Source organism: Mus musculus, chromosome 10, assembly GCF_000001635.26.
Source record: "Mus musculus strain C57BL/6J chromosome 10, GRCm38.p6 C57BL/6J".
NCBI lineage: Eukaryota > Metazoa > Chordata > Mammalia > Rodentia > Muridae > Mus > Mus musculus.
In genome coordinates this window covers 123,361,683-123,383,015 of record NC_000076.6, presented here as the reverse complement: position 1 = coordinate 123,383,015, position 21,333 = coordinate 123,361,683, and the positions used below count along the sequence as shown (strand labels likewise).

Genomic DNA, 21,333 nt, shown 5'->3' with positions numbered 1-21,333 from the left:
AATACCAATGGCTCCCTTTAGGCCACGTCAACCAAAATGCAGTCCCTTGGGTTAACTGAATAAATAGAATACTGAAGTCATATAAAAGTGGGAAGCATTACACTGTATATTTTTATGATAAAAATGTGGACCAGTGTGATTTCAGATGGTGGCCTTAATGGAATAACATGACTAGGAAGAGAGGTGACAACCGCTGGACCTAGTTCATATGCTTAGCACAAGTGACATTGGATTGAGATCTAAACAGGAAAAGAAAAGCCCCAGGGCAAGAGTTGCAGGCCAAGAGAACAACAATTGCAACCACCTGAAGCAGATATGAGTCCTGCATGTTAAAGGGCTGGAAAGAGAAGGAGGTAGGGTGAACCCTGGGGATACTGGTTCTCTTTGTTACTTTCATACTGTGGACCAAATACCATGACCAAGGCAACTTACAAAGGACACCAATTAATTTGGCTTAGGGTTTCAAAGGGTTAGAGTCCATGACAGTAGACCAAATGAACAGTCCCAGGCTCACATCTGGATTCATAACCACAAGGCAAAGAGAGATTCACCCTGAAAACAGAACAAATGACACCACACCTCTTCCAGCAAGGCCACACCTCCCAATCCTTCCCAAACAGTTCCACCAACTGGACAAGGTATTCAAATGTATGAGCCTATGGGGGCCATTCTTGTTCAAACCACCACACTGATGCGGGATGACCTACAAGAGACAGTAAGTTAGTAGAGGTCATGTGAGCAGCGTGAATCTCTTGGAGGGGCAATGTGAAATCTCAGAAGATTTTTGAACAAGGAGTCTAATTTGTAAAAGGTTATTTAGGACTGTGTTTAGAAATGAATCATATCAGAACAAGCATTGAAATGGATTCATTAGGGGCTACTGTGACCACAGAGACTAGAGCTGATGGGGGCCAGGAATGAATGATCCCTGCGGAGCACAGAAAATGAATACCTCCAGCGTGTATTTTGTGGTCAAAGCCAACGAGCCCAGCTGCTTTCGTGATGTAGAGAGTAATTCCTATTGGCCTGGGTAAAAGCTCATTTCTCCCTCTTTGTTCCATACACTTTGAAAAGTTAAGGGTTTTCTTTATTCTCGCGGTATCCTGATCTAGACAATAAATCATATAGTTCCCTGAGCTTTGAGGATGAAGGGCGGTGGGGGATCAAGGATGATTCTTCATGCTGACCAAATAAAAATGTCTGGTATTGATGTTTACAAGCCTTGCTATTGTTAAACAGTATTAGTGATGAAGAAAAATAATCATTACAACTTTTTATTCCAGATACTAGATTGATTCATCAGTCCTCTCTGTCATGTCTAACTTAGTGTGCATGTGGGGGGTGGGGGGGAGCTGTGTGTGTGTGTGTATGTGCGTGTGTGTGTGTGTGTGTGTGTGTGTACACGTCAAAAGCTCAGGTAGAAAAACAAATAAATCAAATTAAATTGGCCAATGAAGTAATAGTTGAAGTACCTGCTCAAAAATATTTTTTAAAAAAAGGAATTCTCAGGGAATTCTTCAGCAGGAGGAATACCAGTAACTCATGTGGTGACCACAATCTAATGCTCTGACAGACACAAAGACATGGACAGGATCTTTGATCTTACAAAGCTGTGCGGTAATGCACATATATTCTGGAGCCCTGAGCCTGGAAGGGTTGACACTGAGTAGAAACAAAGATACAGGAAAGACAAGACTGCTTGGAGCATGGTAAGCAATGAAGGGCTTATCAAGGAAAAAATAGTGGAGACCTGGTGCTACACAGAAATTCTTTCTTATGAAGAGGATTAAAACATGGAAATTCCTGGATGCCTAGTAGTGGTCCTTGACTGGTACAATCTCAACTGTCATTCATTGTATGTGGGAGTAGCATGACTTGTAACCTGAAGAAATACTTTTCAGACATGAGCACCACTGTGTGTTCACATACATACACAGACATGTACACACATTTACCATGTGTTAATTCTGTCTCCTTCCCTTACCTAAAGAAGTCATACCAATGAAAAACATCTAAAGTTTTTATCTTAAATCTCAATTTCTGTGAATATCCACAAGGCCAAAACCATGATTTGGATCCTGTTGTAAAATGATTTCAAAACACCACAACTTAGTAATACAATTATCTCCTTTTTGAGAGCTGAAAACGACTGTGTTATAATCAAAGCCTCTGAATTTCATAAATTCATTCTTTTTAATAGCTGAGTAGTACTCCATTGTGTAAATGTACCACATTTTCTGTATCCATTCCTCTGATGAGGGGTATCTGGGTTCTTTCCAGCTTCTGGCTATTATAAATAAGGCTGCTATGAACATAGTGGAGCATGTGTCCTTCTTACCTGTTGGAACATCATCTGGATATATGCCCAGGAGAGGTATTGTGGGATCCTCCAGTAGTAATATGTCCAATTTTCTGAGGAACCACCAGACTGATTTCCAGAGTGGTTGTACAAGCTTGCAATCCCACCAACAATGGAGGAGTGTTCCTCTTTCTCCACATCCTCACCAGCATCTGCTGTCACCTGAATTTTTTATCTTAGCCATTCTGGCTGGTGTGAGATGGAATCTCAGAGTTGTTTTGATTTGCATTTCCCTGATTATTAAGGATGCTGAACATTTTGTCAGGTGCTTCTCAGCCATTCAGTATTCCTCAGGTGAGAATTCTTTGTTTAGCTCTGAGCCCCATTTTAAATGGGGTTGTTTGATTTTCTGGAGTCCACCTTCTTGAGTTCTTTATATATATTGGATATTAGTCCCCTATCTGATTTAGGATAGGTAAAGATTCTTTCCCAATCTGTTGGTGGCTTTTTTGTCTTATTGACGATGTCTTTTGCCTTACAGAAGCTTTGCAATTTTATGAGGTCCCATTTGTTGATTCTCGATCTTACAGCACAAGCCATTGCTGTTCTGTTCAGGAATTTTTCCCCTGTGCCCATATCTTCGAGGCTTTTCCCCACTTTCTCCTCTATAAGTTTCACTGTCTCTGGTTTTATGTGGAGTTCCTTGATCCACTTAGATTTGACCTTAGTACAAGGAGATAGGAATGGATCAATTCTCATTCTTCTACATGATAACCGCCAGTTGTGCCAGCGCCATTTGTTGAAAATGCTGTCTTTTTTCCACTGGATGATTTTAGCTCCCTTGTCAAAGATCAAGTGACCATAGGTGTGTGGGTTCATTTCTGGGTCTTCAATTCTATTCCATTGGTCTACTTGTCTATCACTATACCAGTACCATGAAGTTTTTATCACTATTGACCTGGAGGGCATCATCCTGAGTGAGGTCACCCAATCACAAAAGAACTCACATGATATGTACTCACTTATAAGTGGATATTAGCCCAGAAACTTAGAGTACCCAAGATACAAGATACGATTTGCTAAACGCATGAAACTCAAGAAGAACGAAAACGAAAGTGTGGACACTTTGCTCCTTCTTAGAATTGGGAACACAACACCCATGGAAGAACTTACAGAGACAAATATTGGAGCTGAGATGAAAGGATGGACCATCTAGAGACTGCCATACCTGGGGACCCATCCCATAATCAGCCCCCAAACGCTGACACCATTGCACAGACTAGCAAGATTTTGCTGAAAAGACCCTGATATAGCTGTCTCTTGCGAGGCTATGCCGAGGCCTAGCAAACACAGAAGTGGATGCTCACAGTCAGCTATTGGATGGATCACAGGGCCCCCAATAGAGGAGCTAGAGAAAGTACCCAAGGAGCTAAAGGGGTCTGCTACCCTATAGGTGGAACAACAATATGAACTAACCAGTGCTCCCCGGAGCTCATGTCTCTAGCTGCATATGTATCAGAAGATGGCCTAGTTGGCCATCACTGGAAAGAGAGGCCCATTGGACACGCAAACTTTATATGCCTCAGTACAGGGGAACGCCAGGGCCAAGAAGTGGGAGTGGGGGAGGACGGAATTGAGGAGAGGGTTTGGGGCACTTTTGGGGTAGCATTGGAAATGTAAATAAAGAAAATGCTTTATTAATAAAAAAGAAATATAAATAAAATAAACAAAAGAAAATTCACAAAGAATTTTCAAGAAATACTGTCTCTCATAACTTGGAAGTTTGTTGACTTAGTGTGTGTTGCTTTGTCTTTTCCATTCTTCATTAAAAATGGCAACTATGTTTTCTTTTTAATAAAATACACGGTCAAAAAAAATCAAAGCCTCTTGCAGTACAATGAGAACATCTATATTTTGTAAATACTTGATAATTGACTGGGGAGGGTCAATGAATGTGATCTGAACAGAGGAGTGAGTAGATCAGCTGTGTTTCAACAGAGACGCTGCCCTGCTTACCTGCCTGCCCTCACTTCTACAGTATCTAAGCCTTGACTTTGAGAGCCATCCATGCACTGTGGTTTCCAAAACTGCCCTAAACGGAAGAACTACAGCAGTGCCTCAAGAGTCGATGCTGATTTTTAATTTCAGTAATTGGTTTTGCCAGTTGTTGATTTAGTGGTGAGCCAAGCAGGATATGAAAAGCAGCAGGACTTGACTGGAGTCTAAATTCAGCTCTGAGAGGGGGGAGGGGAAAGAATGCTTCCCTTCAGGCCACCTGAGTCTGTTTGTTAACTCGGTCTGGTCATTTAAACATAGACATTTCATAGAAGACATTTCATAGAAGTGATCTTCGAAACCACAACGCTAAAGAAAAGAATTTCTAGCATGATTGGATTGGTGGGGAGTTAGGTAAAACTTACTATTTTTATGTTTTTTGGATCAATGGCTGCTAGTAACTTATCCGACTTTTGTCCATGCGATATCATCCATCTTACCACCCTCCTTTGCTTAATTCTTTAATCATGGGAACCTGCACACATTCATCAAACCTCACCCTATTGCAGCTGGTATTCTCAACTCATCTGGATGACATTTAGGTGGCATGTTCTACCAGTGATAGGCCACCCAATTATCAGTTATCACAAGACTGCTTGAATTGTGATCCATACATACCTACCTTCAGGCCATTGCAATGATTGCTCCTATTACTACACATTAGCTCCCCTTGGTTTCAATTCACCTTCAAGGATTTTCCAATGAATTAAACTCACGATGTTTTTTAAAATAGTTTCTTTTAGTCCACTAGGGTTAAACTCTCAGGGACTTTCTTCAAGAACTTCACTTAATGCACAGAATTGGAAAACTGTTCCTACAAATAAACGACACGCTATATAGGAAATTGAGCTTTGAGCAAATTCTCCTGAGAGTCATTTACACATCCATAATCTAATAGAAAATTTCAAGCTGTACCACATATCAAAATTATACTGCAAAATCAAAGATAATGTGTTTCGACTCTTTAAAAATAGAAGCGTGCTTTTATGGTCTGAATAGTGAGTTTTCTAAACAAAACAGTTGGCTCCGCTTTGAGCAGTCTGCTGATTTGGAAAGAAAAAGAGCTTGCCTAAGACTGTGAGGTGTTTTCCTTTGGCAGTAGAGAAGGAATAGCTGGGAATTAAAATAGTCACTACCAGGTGTAGTGATGGAGCCCCTGGGTCAGCTGAAGAGCCGGTCTGTTTTGCCTCTCTTTGCTAGGGTTGTTCAAGTCTATTTTCTGAAGAGTTTATAACCTCCATGCCAGCATCCTCTGACTGAGGAACGTGTTTCTGGGTAGATGAAGATGAATAAGTAAATCCATCTCTCCTTTGGATATTCAACCTCTTCTAGAAAACTACTAAGTGTATTAGAATTGCTCATAGATCTTTCAGAAGGGAGTTACTTTGGACCAAAATGAGATTTCCGAAAATTAAGACTGTTCGGTGCTGACAAAGCTGGGTTATTTTTAAAAACACACGTCTACACATTCAAAACTGTTATTTATTAGCTTGCCATAGTCAAGCAATTTAAATGTTTGCAAAAATTTTTATGACAAAAATTGATGGAATGAGTATCCCTAAGTGTCTGACGCGTCCTAAGCAGCTCACTCAGGATGGGTGTACCATTTTCTCACTGTGGGCGCTAAGACCAATCCTTGCCTTGAAGTCTAAGCCTGAGCTCCACTGTCTTTCCACCAAAAGGATCTGCAAGAGTTTCAGTCCGTGGTGAATTATTTCTCTCCAAGCAATCAAACATCTTTATGCTGATTTTTCTATTTTAATTCAAGGCAGTGAATTCTAATTGGTATTAATATCATCTTCACAGAGGTTGGCACAATTTTTAAACACAGTAGATAGATACTGTATTGAATAGGAAATTATTCATATTTGCCTCCCTTTTTAACATAGTTTGTATGCTAACACCAATCCATAAAAATCAATTACATGATATCTCGCCAGCTATAGGTCTGAATTTGGGTTTTCAGCTTTGTTTGCTGGCGTGCTTACTTGCTTGTGTTGTGTGTCAAGCTCAGGGCCTAAGCCCACTCTACCTCTGAGCCATATCCTGAACTCAGGCTTGATACATTCAATAAAACTTATAACGTCTTTGTAACAAAGACAGCAATAAAGGAGAAGAGTTATTAAACCACCCGGGACACAGATACCGAGATGGAACTGTATCACTCTGACCCAGTATTTCAGGTCCAGAATGGCTATTATTTTTTTCACCATTGACTGTTTTTCGAGTTGCCAATACCATAATCTGAAGGTGTTATTTGAACAATTATACCCAGATGACCCCTAGCCCTTATCAATTCATTCAATAATTTGTCAAACCAAGGGTAAAGAGCGATTTCAATCACAACATTGTCACCGTCCATCTCAAACCGACTCTAGCAAGATTTCAAAGCGATTGCCTAAGATTTGCTACTAAGTTTTTTTTTAATGAGTTTCCAAAGAGTAGTAAAGCATGCTAATGACTGCTGACAGAGTATCACATGAAGTGACAGATTGCTGTCAGCTCATCCTTATTTGGTGTGATACTGAACAATAACACTGAAGCCTTTGAACATTTAAAATTATTTTTAAAAGGACAAAGGGTACCCATCGATTTGTCTCTGCACCCTTATGTGCTATGTTCTTTCTGGTTAACATGGAGATGATACACTGTCTGAGTTCCTGACTAGAACCAACTCCAAGTGTTGTCATCTACTCATGCCTACAAGGATCATTTATCCAATCTTCTCCATCCTCATATCAGAAACAGTACCCCTAGGACATGACACAAACATGCAATATGCTATGATTTCTCTCAACAAATAAATAAGTTTCCCCCACCAAAACTTCATCTTCTAACACCCTTTGTCTTTGCTGTCTTCAGGAAATCTCTTAAAAGTTGTAGTTGAGCTCCCATTGTTCTATTTCTAATCTCACATTTCCAATCAGACATTTCTCTACCCGTCAACCAAGGCCACAAATAACTTACTGTCTTATAAACCCCATGGTCAGCTCTTAGCTTTCATATTACTGGACACAAATTATCCAAACGTGAAGCTTCCTCCTCCCTTGACTTTCTGCCTATTCTACCTCTGTCTCCCTACTCACTCTGGAGCTCCACCCAAGCTTGCAACTGCCCACTTATCTAGAACACTGTACTCCTATAATATTGATTTATTCAACAAATGTATTGACCTGATTAATGAATGCAGGAAGATCTAGTAAGATAAATTAGGAGATGGCTCTCGGGCCAGTAGTATAATTTTCTTTTGTGGCTGCCCACAAAATGAACAAGGCAGTATAATTCCTCTATATCTTTTAAGAGACCAGAGCCTTAGGAATCATCTCCCTTAAAATCTCATATAGTTTTAGAACCATTGTAATACACGAATAATTATTTGTCAAATATTAGCTTCCAGTCAAATTTACCAATGGGGGTTGTATTTATTAAATAAAAGCCATGATTTATCAATATTCTCTTTGTAATCAAATATGTAGAGTATAATGATGCAATTATTGTTGGCACTGCTGTACAACTTTGTTCTTTTGGGCTAATACTGTTTCTCATAGCATATTTCTTGCTTGTTTCCTCTGGCTCATTGGATTTTACATCGTTTTGGAAGCAGAACCACCCATATTACACCTCTAGGGAAATACTATCTGCTTTTATATAACCATTTCCAAGACTGTGTTGTGGTAGAAAAACAGTAATTGGATGTGTTTACATGGTTTTATCGTAAGCTATTCTAGTACAGATTCATTGAATTTTCCAGGTAGTATGAATAACAGAATCAAAGTTTTTAGATACAATAATGATAAATGGCAATATGAAGGAAAAATTAAAATAGGTTGTATATCATGATTATTAACTGTTTCCTTTTACTTGAGAGAATTTACCTGTTCAGATGAAGTCCAACTTCAAGCTCACTATGCATTTGGAAAGTAAAGAATCAACAAGATGCCCTCGGGGGGTGGGCGCGTCTGTGCCTCATGAGTAATAACCCCTAGAATATATACACTCAAAAATATAGTCCCCTCAAAGTGACCACCTAGCAAGACTGTGCCACGCCCCAGCACCTATTCCATACTCACAGATTATTTTTGGACATTTGTCTAAAACTTAAAAGATACCACCAAAAACCTTTATCACGCTCTATTTTCTCCAGAGAGCTGCATGTTCATACTTTGTGGATGGAATTCTTTAAAGAACCAAAATTATTCAGTGTCAAGTTCAATAAATCAGGTGCATGATAAAGTTGGCTAATACCATCTTGAGTCGAAAATGAGATTTAACGGCAAAATAAAGAGGCAGATGTCCTTGTAAAGACCGTCAAGCAGCTCTGAAGGCAAAGCCAAGGGAGCAGGGGCTTCAAAGTTATTCCTGAGCAACTGCAGCAGGCTGGGATCTAGCAGCCTCTAGCAGTAACTGCTGTGAAGGTTTTCAATCACCTTGATTATAAATTCAGAAAACTTCATCCCTAAAAAAGAGTCCTCCCCAGTGGATACTTCGTGTCCTTAGACAGGGTGAGCCACTTTCTCCATCCTTGTCAGGGTGATGCTTTCAAGCTTTAAAAGAAAAAAGAGAGAGAGAGACAGAGCCTGCTGCATCATTGACTAGGGTAGCTCTTAACTCTTTTATTAAGAAATAATTTCAGAAAGAGATCAGTTTACATTTAAATTTTCCAAATATATTTATAACAAAGGACACAGCAAATAGTGAATCTTAATTATGATCAGGCTTGGTTTTGATTTGAATCACATCTGTGTACTTGGTGAATACTGAGTGCTTAATTCTCTTCCAGAGACTGTCTTAAACACACTGTGCACAGGAAGTCACTCTATCCTTATTTAAAACCTCGAAAGATACAATTACGAGCTTCACTTTATAAGTGAAGGAGGTGGAATCAGAGAAACTCGGAGATGATGAAAATTCACAGGGATTGATAGGTAAGAGCTATGTGACAAGACCTTGTGAAACTCGGTCCAGAATTGGCTCTGAGCTACCGTGTGGCACTGCTTAAAGCACTGGCCAGTTGACCAAACCAGTGGGAAAATGTCCACCTTAAAGTTAATATCACACTTGTAGATACTAGCAGGCTTGAAAGTTCCTGGGAAGGGTCATTTCCTCATATTCATATTCTAGCTCTAGCCATTCATCCTTGGTGATACATTGATTTTAGAAAGGGGAAAGTATCACAATTTCCCTTCCTTAGGATTTGAGCTGTGTGAAAAGAAGGAGAAATGGGCAAAGACAAATACTGCCCACTCCCTTAAGAGATAATCTCCCTTAAAAGGTAATCTAAATATTTATTTCTTTTCTTTTCTTCATTTGTTAGTTTATCCCTTTTCATTCAATTTTTCTTGTGGGGAGGAACTGGGAGGAGATGAGGTGAATCGTTATCCTAATATGTTATTTATATGTGCCTCTGTATGTATGTGTGTGTGTGTGTGTGTGTGTGTGTGTGTGTGTGTGTGTGTGTGTAAACTTTTATTTTCAATTTAAAAAGAGGGAACCACCTAGATGAATCTGTCAATCACCTGAACAGGAAAGCTCCATAAGAAAGCTGTGTTCCAGAGAAATTTGGAAGAGCAGTCCTTGGAAACTGGAACTTTCACACAACAGCCTATCTGGCCGTGGGCCCCTCCCACACCACGACAGTACTTTCCCTCACAGTGGTCCCTTCAGTCGTTGTCCACACTCCCTCAGGAGGCTGCCTCATGCTAACCCTTAATAAACTGCCTGGGTACTGCACTATGCTCTCTGCCTCATCTGAACTCATTTGGGCAGCTGTGAGAATGACCAGGAGCCAAGAGAAGGCCAGAGTTAGGTCTGTTAGCTGTAAGGAAGCTAGGTAGGAACATGGACAAAATCCAAAAACACCAGCCATTGAAAAACGTTTCCTTAAATACCAAGCTTTCCCAACATTAAGGGTGTCTGTAGCCAGGGGTGGACATATGATCTTGGGCACTCCAGATCCAAGATCCCAGACCACTGTTAGAAAGGCCTGGCAATGGGGCAGAAGTCATATCGTTACAATGTCTGGCTTGCATAATTTCAGGAAATGTCCCTCATTGATGATATGCCCAACCCTGAGAGTGTCATAAAATGAACGTTAGGGCAGTGGCAAAATGCAAATCTTTAGAGCAGGGGTTCTCAACCTGTGGGTTGTGAACTCCATGGGAGGGTCAAGTGACCCTTTCATAGGGTTCACCTAAGATCATCCGAAATACCAGATAGTTACATCATAGACATTATGATTCATAACAGTAGCAAAAGCACAGCTATGAAGTAACCACAAAAATAACTTTATGGTTGGGGATCACCACAGCATCGGAACTTTACTTAAGGGTCGCAGCCTTAGGAAGGTTGAGAACCACTGCGTTTTAGACTATCAAGCACTGTGGTAGACACTGAGGCTGTATCTGAGACAGGAAAAGCAATCTAAGTGGCACCCTTGCTGGTGGTATGACAAGCCATCTCCTCCTGGCTTAACATGACCACCACCGTCACAGAGCAGAGATTGCTAGTCACGTGTAGAGTACCCGGGCCCCACAATCACAGTCAAAGAGAAAACTAAAATGGGAATGATCACTGGTCTGTACTAATGGGAGTGGATGCAGATGCCATTGCTTTCTCCACGGAGAAGAGAAAGGTCACGTGATTCTGGAATGAGCGAGTGCTCAGCCTTCAGCTCCCCGCCTCCAGGGTGGTCTTGGGAGGGACTGGAGGATAGAAGACAGACAGACTGGTCAGGACTCACTGCTGCTGCCCTTTTCACTGATGAAGCCGCCTTCGAGTCATCCAAATCTGTGAAGGCATAATAACCACCGCAAACCCCCTGCTCTGCTAAGTCATCGCCATACGGTCACTGCTCCATATGCCGGCCTTGGAGTCCGCCGGCCTTGGATGGACTCCTTTCTGTGATCCGCCGATGCCCCGAATGCCATGAGCAGACAGCTGCTCTCGTTTCCCCAGGAAAAGTATGCTTATGGGAAAGACAGCCAATTAGCAACAAAACAAAATAATTACATTTTTTCTAATCATGCAGAGAATAAGTGTGGCCCCTAGAAATGTCTAGAATGATGATGCCGAGTGTATATACTAAAATCCTGTTACTAAAACCCTGTAAAGTCAGAGGGTCCAGGGACCAATAAGAGATAGAAAAGTACAGAGAGCAATTGTGAATGACATTTCCACATCTGAGTGATGCAGGACATATGAGATTTTTTCATACGACAGACCTCACGAGTTGATATGCCCAGTTGCCACACTGGCCAAAAAAACAAAAACAAAACAAAACAAAACAAAAACAAACAAAAAAAAAACAAAAAAACAGCCAAAGAACAAAGAACCCTCATCTCTCAGGAGTCCCTCTTGGGTCTCCGACACTTTATGTGAGCCTCTGAAAAACATAAGAGGTTCTGGGAATTTATCTCCATCCTCGTCATGATGTTGCTAATTTCATGGGCATCTGTTCTTTTTTTTTTTTTTCCCCCGGTCTTCGATGATGCAGAGAATAACAGACATGTTCACAGGCCCTTTTGCCTATCTGTAGTTTAACAACCTCTAGTGAACTAGTCCTCCTCACAGAGCCTCTTGACTGGTGTGGTTTTGAAACCTGATAAGAGCAAGTAGAAACTAGACATGCAAAGCTCCAAGAGCAGCATTACAGTCTCACTTCACAGTAGCTCTGCATAAGCCTGATAATAGGAAAATGCCTCCTTTTTAAAAAGAAAAAAAATTAGATATTCTCTTTATTTACATTTAAAATGTTATCCCCTTTCCTGGTTTCCCCTCTGAAAACCCCCTAGCCCATCCCATCCCCCACCCCACACCCACTCACCAACCTACCCACTCCTGCTTCCCTGTCCTAGCATTCCTCCACACTGGGGCATCTAGCCATCACAGGACCAAGGACCTCCCCTCCCATTGACGTCCAACAAGGCCATCCTCTGCTATATATGTGGCTGGAGTCATGGGTCCCTTCATGTGTACTCTTTGGTTGGTGGTTTAGTTCCTGGGAGCTCTGGGGGTTGGGGGACCGGTTGGTTCATATTGTTGTTCCTCCTATGGGGCTGCAAACTCCTTCAGCTCCTTGGGTACTTTTTCTAGCTCCTTCATTGAGAACCTTGTGCTCAGTCCAATAGTTGGCTGAGAGTATCCACCTCCGTATTTGTCAGGCACTGGCTGAGCCTCTCAGGAGACAGCTATATCAGGCTCCTGTCCTCTTGTTGACATCCACATAGTGTCTGGGTTTGCTGGTGGGATTGCAAGATGGTACAATCACTCTGGAAATCAGTTTGGTGATTCCTCAGAAAACTGGACATAGTACTACCTGAGGTCCCAGTAATACCACTTCTGGGTATGTACCCAGAAGATGCTCCAACGTGTAATAAGGACACATGTTCTACTATGTTCATAGCAGCCTTATTTATAATATCCAGAAGCTGGAAAGAACCCAGATGTCCCTCAACAGAGGAATGGATACAGAAAATGTGGTACATTTACCCCATGGAATACTACTCAAATGGATGGAACTAGAAAATATCATCCTGAGTGAGGTAACACAATCACAAAAGAACACACATGGTATACATTCACTGATAAGTGGATATCAGGCCAGAAGCTCGGAATATCTAAGATACAATTCACAGACCACAAGATGCTCAAGAAAAAGGAAGACCAAAGTTTGGGTGCTTCAGTCCTTCTTAGAAGGGGGAACAAAATACCCATGAAAAGAGATACAGAGACAAAGTGTGGAAAAGATACTGAAGGAAAGGCAATCCAGAGACTGCTGCACCTGGGGATCTGTCCCATGTACAGTCAGGAAAATGCCTCCTAGTGTCACACTTCCCAGTGCCCTTTGTGCACTGCCATTTCCTATTACCCTAAAATATCCCATGGTCAGATACATAGACACAGAAATGGCTTTGGATTCTCTTAATTAGGATTTTTTTTTTTTGAAGACAAGATCTCATTTATTATGTACACCAAACTGCCCTCAAGTTCACAGAGATCTGGCGGTCTCTGCCTCCCAGGTGTGTGGATCAAAGGTATGCACCACCATGTATGGCCTTAACTGGGACTCTGTACAGCCCACCTCCTCTGATGGAGCTAAGAATTCTGTCACGGTCACAGAGATGTTGGTCTCACTGAAGTGCTCTTTCAGAAGTCAGACAATAATATATCGATGGTAATGAAAAGCAACAAAAATATATAAATGATATAAAGAAAATTAAAAAGGCAATGGATAGAGAATCAAAATGTGAAAGCATTGAAAAAAAATTAAGATGGAAAAGCATACAGGATGTCATGGTGTGGTTTCATTTGTAAACAGAGTGTGCCTGAGCTAGAGAGAGAGGCCAGTGAGTAAGAGCAATGGCCACACAAGCTGGAGGTCATGACTTCAGATCTCCAGTATCCACAAGGAAAGTCAAGTGAACTTCAACATGTCAGGGTACAGAGAAGATCAATGGGTTATGTTAGCCTGGAACCCAACGCCAGAGTTGGTGAGGGACACTATCTCAAAGGAATTAAATGTAAAGTAATAGAGCTGGACACCAATTGTCTCTCTGTCCTCTGCACCTGCACACATACATGTATATACAGTACACAAACATAGAATGCACACACAGAGACAAAGAGGGAGGGACTGCAAACTGAAAAGGCAGAGACCTATCTACCTGATCTGGCTTATTTTAAAAGGCTGTTCTATTGAATATCACTACAATTTAAGTCTGAAATGCAGTCCCCTGACACTATCATGTGTTTGATCATGGTCCCTAGTTTGCTGTTCTAGGAAGTTGTGATGCTCACAGACAATGGTACCTAGATAGCACACACAGGACCCTGGAGACTAACTTTAAATGTCACACCCAGCTCCAACTCTGGTCTCATTCTCTGACTCCTTGTCGTGCCAACAGGAGCTACTCCAGATACCACACACCAATCCCCACCCAAAATGAACTGAAATCCCCTGAAACCATACATAGGTCACAGTAAATCCTTCATCTCTTAAGTTGCTTCTGAGACATTTTGACATGAAACTCAAGAAGAAGGAAGACCAAAGTATGGATATTTTGATCCTTCTTAGAAGGGGGAACAAAATACCCCTGGAAGGAGTTACAGAAACAAAGTGTGAAGCAGAGTCTGAAGGAATGACCAGCCAGAGACTTCCCCACCCGGGGATCCATCCCATAAACAACCACCAAACCCAGACACTATTGCAGATGCCAACAAGAGCTTGCTGACAGGAGTCTGATATAGCTGTCTCCTGAGCGGCTCTGCCAGTGCCTGACAAATACAGAAGTGGACGCTCACAGCCGAGCACAGGGTCCCCAATGAAGGAGCTAGAGAAAGGACCTAAGGAGCTGAAGCGGTTTGCAGTCCCATAGGAGGAACAATGATATTAACCAACCAGTACCCCCAGAGCTCCCTGGAACTAAACCACCAACTAAAGAAAACAAATGGTGGGACTCATGGCTCTAGCTGCATATGTAGCAGAGGATGGCCTAGTCGGTCATCAATGGGAGGAGAAGCTCTTTGTCCTGTGAAGGCTCTATGTGCCGGTATAGGGGAATGCCAGGACCAGGAAGCAGGTGTGGGTGGGTTAGTGAGCAGGGGGAGGGGGGAAAGGATAGGGGATTTTCGGAGGGGAAACTAGGAAAGGGGATAACATTTGAAATGTAAATAAAGAAAATATCTAATAAAAAATGCAGGTATCCAGAATCATAAATCCCAATTCTACCATGATCTATTAATCACTCCCCAAAACATTAAATGACCAACTTTTGCCTTTACATTGTTATTCTGAAAAAGCCTCTAGCATATACAGCATAGCTTCCGATATTTTAATAATAGTAGCTGGAGGTTACAAATGAGACCAATTCTCCCAGTGTGGCTGGTATCAAAACATAGGCACAAACGGCTTAGCTCGTCACTCGGGTGCAGTATGCGAGCTGTCTCCAGGCTGCTAAGCTGTATTGATTGCCGAGCCTCCCGAATATCACATTGATTCACTCAGGAGCTGTTCAGCAGCAGGCTCATGTTCCTGCACATGTCCTCATGGGGCACATGGCTGAAATCACACAGCTCCATGCCCCAGGTTGTAATGATGTTCTGTGAGCTGTTTGCACATAGATCTGTCGCTGAGTCCCCTGTAAAGTATCTCCTGTTTACCACTCCCTTGCTAATTCTAATCTTTATCGTCAGCTGCTCCAGCTGCTTCTGCTCCAACCATTCTCTTTCCATCTCTTCGCTGATGATTCAAAATGCAGTTATTGAATAAGAACTACACCCCAAGCACTGTGTTAGGCACCACGGCTGCTTTTTACACGGTACTTACAGTGCAAACGGGAGGGAGCCATTTAACAAACACATCTGTCTTTGCCACCTGTAGCAGTGCAATACCGTTACAGTGAAGGATTGAAGGGACTCGTCTGGACTCTGATAGCAGAAGGCTTCCCTGAGGAACATTTAACCCAAGGTCTAAGTGGCAGGAGAGAAATGAGGAGGGAAAGTATCATGGTGAAACTCAGGGCATAAGATACAAAACATGGAAAAAGGCCTGAAGCAAGCCAAACTTGGCACAAAGGGGAAGGGAAAGGAGGCCATAGATGCTGATGGTGAACCTGGACGGCATGAGGCAGGAGAGAGGTCGAAACCCGGGTAAAGCTTGCAGGTCATCCTGAATATTTTCACTCATGGTTGACCAGTGCACACGCCACTGTCAGCACGGTCAGACCTGTGAATGCTCGGTCGGCTGTATAGAAATAATCCAAAGATGTCAAGGGTTGATTGGAAACAAGAGGCCAATTGCAGGAGTGATCCATTAGCCCAGGCTCTACTCTTTCCTCCATTTATTTACACCTAACTCCTGTGTGCGTGTGCGTGTGCGTGTGCGTGTGCGTGTGCGTGTGTGTGTGTGTGTGTGTGTGTGTGTGTGTGTGTAAAAGTTCCACTTACTGTCTCTTCCTCCAAGGTCTTCTTCTTTTTTGTTTAATGTCAAAAAAAAAAAAAATCAAACATCCAACATAAGAGTAGTCCTGGGAGCATCCACTTCTGTATTTGCCAGGCACTAGCATAGCCTCATACGAGACAGCTATACCAGGGTCCCTTCAGCAAAATCTTGCTGGCATATGCAATAGTGTCTGGGTTTGATGGTTGATTATGGGATGGACCCCTGGGTGGGGTAGTCTCTGGCTAGTCCATCCTTTCGTCTTAGCTCCAAAATTTGTCTCTGTAACTCCTTTCATGGGTATTAGAAGTAGATGATCACAGTCAGCTATTGGATGGAACACAGCCCCCCCCCCAATGGAGAAGCTAGAGAAAGCACCCAAGGAGCTAAAGGGGTCTGCAACCCTATAGGTGGAACAACAATATGAACTAACCAGTACCCCCAGAGCTCATGTCTCTAGCTGCATATGTAGCAGAAGATGGCCTAGTCATCTAGGAAGATGAGGCCCCTTGGTATTACAAACTTTATATGCCCCAGTACAGGGGAATGCCAGGGCCAATAAGTGCTCTTGAAGTAAAACAGGAGGGAAAGAGCTGAAATGTGGGTAAATAGGGAAAAATATGGGCAGACTTCTACTATCACTCACCTATGCTCTGGTCCTGGATAGCTCCGTCCAATAATAGAATCTATGTAATATTCTTCTAACTACTTTAGCCAATTACTATCAGGCATTTACATTGGAATTCTCTAGTCCGTCCAATGAAAGCTTTTCTATCTTTATAGAACAGTCCCCTACAGGTTTCAGAATCACCTCCTTAATGGAATGGCCCCATATCAGAATCATCAGACATTCTGAGATAGTAAAAGTAAATTGAACTAAACTCTGAGTCCACACTTTGACTAGATAGCATTCACACACATGACTAAGACTCAGAGCCCATGTATATTCCACTGCATTTAGTCCTTGTAGCAGAAATTAATGACTAATTAGACACCTGTGGGAAGCTTATTAAATTATATTTACACATTAAATGTTTGCTTAGTAAATCTAATAAATCACAAGATCACTTGAGGTTCCAAAGCAGATGGAGTGTTTTACATAAATGTTAGGGAATTAGAGAGTGCACACCCAAAAAAATTGTAATCCAGAATGTGTCATAAAGACTGGGAAAATTCCATGAAAGGAGGAACCTTTTGACCAGAGTACTGATGATATGAGAAGAAAACCCTGGCAAATCACAAAATATAGAAGCACTCTTCCTAATCAATAATGTAGGTCTCTAGAACATCCTCCAAATCAATATGATATATAATAATGGCAAGATGTACCTAAGAGTAAATTAAAAAAAAAAAAACAGTGCATTGTAACACATCCCAGAACCATTATCTGAAGTGAAGTATATTAAAAGTGCATTTAACACAAGAATGTGGTTGGTCTTCTTAACTCGGACAACAGTGGCAATAAATTAGTGTGTCTACAAAGTCATGACACGCCAGAAACCCTACAAAAAAGCTAGGGAACAAACAGCTTTGAGATCTCTGCACACTCTAGAACTTTATGGCACACACATGCGTATGAGTGTTTAGCATATTATTCAAATCTTAAAACTATATTTTAATTGTGGAGTTCAATAACCAGCCACTGTTGAAGCAGACATGATATGTCCAGTTTTCAGCCAAAGAAATAACCATTCTATGGTATGTTATTGAGAATGGCTTGTTTCAGATAAATAAAAACCATCAAGTAGCTTTTGTATCTTTTGTATCAGGTGTTCAATAAACCTCGTGGCAACTTTTAAAAGCAAGAGGAAGACAAACTGTACACTGAGAATCGACAGTGAGCCAGGCTCTGGCTGGCTATCCTCAGTGCTTATGATGTCATTCCAGCACCACAGCAACCCAGCAAGCTGAGAACTATGTCCTCCCCCTCACAGGCCACCAAACAGAGTCAGCACGGAGCTTGCTTGTATGACGTCCATGTAAGAGATGAATCTGTACAGCAAGCAGTCTGACTAAAGACCTACATCTTTACCATAGCTGCCTCCCCTTGCTATCAAGTGTTTACATTTAGACTGTGTTTGGTTGATAAATGCCTTAAAATGGAACGTATTTGAGATGTAAGTACCCTTCTAAAATAGAAAATATTGACTTTTTTTTTTGGCTTTTTGAGACAGGGTTTCTCTGTGTAGCCCTGGCTGTCCTGGAACTCACTCTGTAGACCAGGCTGGCCTTGAACTCAGAAATCCACCTGTCTCTGTCTCCCAAGTGCTGGGATTAAAGGTGTGTGCCATCACTGCCTGGCAACATTTTTCTTTTTTTTTTTTTTAATTGGATATTTATTTACATTTCAAATGTAATGTTATCCCCTTTCCTGGTTTCCTCTCTGAAAAACACCCTCCCCCTATTCCCTCCTACCTCCCCCTGTTCCCCAACCCACCCACTTCTACTTCCTGGCCCTAGCATTCCCCTACACTGGGGCATAGAGCCTTTATAGGACCAAGGGCCTCTCCTCTCATTGATGCCTGACTAGGCCATCCTCTGCTACATATGCAACTGGAGCCATGAGTCCCACCATGTGTACTCTTTGGTTGGTGGATTAGTCCCAGGGAGCTCTGGGGGTACTGGTTGGTTCATATTGTCGTTTCTTGTTTTACCCCCAGGTCAAGCTTATCATAATTCCACTTACAGGGCTTCTGCCTTGTGTCTGGCACAAACTCCACCTCAACATGGCTTCACATACATACACACAGGTGCTCACACAAAGGAAGGACTGCAAGCTTGTCCTTACAATCTTCTCTGGGCATACTATTTTTAAAATGCTGCTTAATTATTGTACATCTATCAAGAAGCATTAAAATTCTAAAATAACCCTCGAATTCAGTTCTGTTATTACTGGCAAGGGCTTTGAAATGACTCTTTCAGAAACTCCTTGGCCTGTTTCCTCATCTTCAGCATTATATAGTATTGAAGTTTCAGAAAGAAAGACTGGGGACAAGAAAAAAAAAAAAAAAAAAAACCATCACTTCCACCAACATGAAAGCTGGCTTCTAATAAATTAACTAACTTCCAAATATAACCTGTAGCTTTGATCTGTGGAGGATATTGTTATTTTCTGTCTTACCTACCTATAAACATAATTTGAAATATTATTTACTTGGGGCCTTTCTCCAACCTCTTAGCTCATTCAGTAATCTAAAATCAACAGTCTCTGCCTTCTCATAACAACAAAGGTTGTCATCTGTACATCCCTGAAAGCACAGCACTGACAATCACTGACAAGCACTGACTGGCACTGACTGGCACTGACCGGCACTGACCAGCACTGACCAGCACTGACCAGCACTGACCAGCATTCCATAGTACTGCAGAGATCCACATGCAGAGAATGACTCAGTTCTAAGCCAAGCAGCCCTGTATTCTGTATTCTGTGTTTTTTGTTTCAAAGGTGCTAATCCCATAGACTACAGAAGAAATGGTCCCTTAAATGGGCAGCATCTAACCTGCAGACTGTCCGGAATGCAGATACTATTCCATCCTTCTAAGACAGAAACTGAGGCCAACGAGGCTTAGAGTGTTTATGTAAGTCACAGAAGCATCGGAAAAAAGCATCTTAGTCATTATGACAAGCTTCATCCTATGCTTTCCTATAGAACAGTGTTCAGCCATGATACCTTAAGATGTGCACATACATAAAAACAATTCAAGTCAACAATCAAATTCACAAGCTCTCTAGATTAGGAGGAAGCTTCCCAAATAACAGCTACAACCGGAGCCTGCTTCTCAAGTATGTCCCACAATAAACAAAACTGGGAGAGCATTCTAGGGCTCCTAAAAAATCCTAAATTCTCAGCGATCAGAACCCTCTATAGTCTCCTTGCCACTGACCTGTGCCCAGCCAGCTCACGCCTGACTAATGCGCCTGACACATGCAGCACTTTGGCTAGCACCAAATTATCAAGCTATCTCATATCCTCCTCTCTCATCCATGATCGTGGTTATAATGAATCTAAACCTTAGCTGGAAATCACCATTGAAGGCATTTGAGGTTTGCCTGGTGTGGGAATTTTCTGTCACTAAAACAAATAACTTAAATAATGGCTTTGTGAAGAGAAAAGGCTTATTTTGCCTTCTGATTTCAGAGACCCTAGTCCATGACTGGTGGAGAGAAAAATAAATAAATAAAACATCCCCCTTGTGGTCACAAAAGGAAAGAGGCAGGAAGAAGACTGTGTGGAGGAACTGCCATTCCCTCAAGGACCTACCACCAGGGTTTGAGGCTCTCCCATTTGACCTGCCTCTAGAAGGTTCCACTAGCTCCCAATAGCACAAGGCTAGAGATCAACACTTTACCATATAGACTTTAATAGACAAAGTGCTGAGAGGAAGTCCTATTTGCATATGAGACATAAAACTAATGGAGGGGGCTTTGCCAGGGTGGGGGAAGGAGAGATTTGGGGGGGGGGGGGTAAAGCAACAGGAGAAAAGGTCTTGAAGGGCCAGTAGAGTTTGCTTGGCCAAGAAACTGAACAAAGTACTCTTTGCTGAACGATTAACTAGAAGAAAAAATTATAAGTGACAGTGTTTTCAAGCTCTCAGCACTCTGCCGCTTTGTCCTCTCTTGATTTTATATATATATATATATTCAATTAAGTAATCAAGAAATACTCACCAACCTGGTACTTGGACAGCCATGGACTCTGGGTTCAGATGGGTATCACTACTGGTTTTAAAAATACGTTTCTAGGACCATTAACCTACCAGACACAGTATCCTGACTTTTCAACAGCTCATGAGAAGAGCAGAGATTCTTTTCTTCACAAATTGTATCGTAAAGGTCACAATTAAATTAAACATCAACATTTATTAAAATCAAGTCGATACTTCCAGAGAATGAGATTCCCCTCCCCTCCCAGCCCCCTTCCCCTACCTGGTGGCAGCTGCCTAGTGGCTGGTCCTGATCCACATCAGCGCACCATGGTAACACAGAAGCCAGCGTGGGATGCAAACTCACTGCTGAGACAGTAACCTCTGGGATCTTTCCTGG

At 41.9% G+C, this 21,333-nt stretch overlaps 1 protein-coding gene across 8 annotated transcripts in view; it reads right to left on the bottom strand.

The window, feature by feature from the left end:
• Tafa2 (TAFA chemokine like family member 2) overlaps positions 1–21,333 on the bottom strand; it is a 477,181-nt gene that overhangs the window by 358,189 nt on the left and 97,659 nt on the right. The gene's annotated exons all lie outside the window — the stretch shown is intronic.